Here is a 1337-nt window from a genome sequence, read left to right as displayed (position 1 = left end):
CCTTGAGAAGGTTGTCCTGGAGCAGCTACATGAACATTTGCACAGCAACGAGCTCTTTGAAGCCTTCCAGTCTGGATTCAGGGAACACCATAGCACTGAAACAGCACTGGTCAGAGTCTCTAATGATCTTCTTATAGCTTCAGACAGAGGTCTTGTCTCTGTGCTTGTCCTTTTGGACCTCAGTGCTGCATTTGACACCATCGACCACAGCATCCTGCTACAGAGACTAGACCATGACATTGGGATTAAAGGAACTGCCCTAAAATGGTTTAAGTCCTACTTATCTGACAGGTTTCAGTTTGTTAATGTTAATAATGACCATTCGGAGTATAGCAGAGTTACATATGGTGTACCACAGGGTTCAGTTTTAGGACCGATTCTCTTCACTCTTTACATGCTCCCATTAGGTGACATAATCTGGAAGTACTCAATCAACTTCCACTGTTATGCAGATGACACACAACTTTACTTGTCGATGGAGCCAGACGACACAAGCCAGCTTACTCATCTGCAAGACTGCCTGAAAGATATTAAATCCTGGATGTCTTCTAACTTCTTAATGCTCAATTCAGATAAAACTGAGGTAATCATTTTTGGACCTAAACACCACAGGGACACACTCTTGAATCGGATCTCTACTCTAGATGGCATCACCCTAACTTCGAGTACAACTGCAAGGAACCTTGGAGTCATTTTTGACCATGACCTTTCCTTCAGCTCCCACATAAAGCATGTGACTAGGACCGCCTTCTTCCATCTGCGAAGTATCGCTAAGATTAGGAACATCCTTTCCCAGAGTGATGCTGAAAAACTGGTGCATGCATTTATCACTTCTCGGCTGGACTACTGCAACTCTCTCCTGTCAGGATGTCCTAAATACTCCCTAAAGAGTCTCCAGCTGGTCTAGAACGCTGCAGCGAGGGTTTTGACGGGAGTTAAGAAGAGAGAACACATCTCTCCCACTTTAGCTTCTCTCCACTGGCTTCCTGTAGGATCTAGAATCGACTTCAAAGTCCTTCTGCTAACTTATAAGGCTCTCAATGATAAAGCTCCATCCTATTTGAAAGAGCTCATTAGTCCCTACTGTCCCACCAGAGCACTCCGCTCCCAGAATGCAGGTCTTTTAGTGATTCCCAGTATCAATAAAAACAGACTGGGAGGTAGAGCCTTTAGTTACCGGGCTCCTCTACTGTGGAACCAGCTCTCTCCATGGGTCAGAGAGGCAGACACTTTAACTACGTTTAAGTCCAGGCTTAAGACCTTCCTCTATGACAGAGCCTTCAGTTAGGACTGGTTCAGGTAGCTCTGAACCATTGATAGCTATGCTGCTACAGGCT

This window comes from Aulostomus chinensis, chromosome 1 (assembly GCF_037954235.1).
Source record: "Aulostomus chinensis isolate RoL2024-O1b breed Wild chromosome 1, RoL_Achi_v1.0, whole genome shotgun sequence".
Lineage (NCBI taxonomy): Eukaryota > Metazoa > Chordata > Actinopteri > Syngnathiformes > Aulostomidae > Aulostomus > Aulostomus chinensis.
This window is presented reverse-complemented; position numbering follows the sequence as displayed.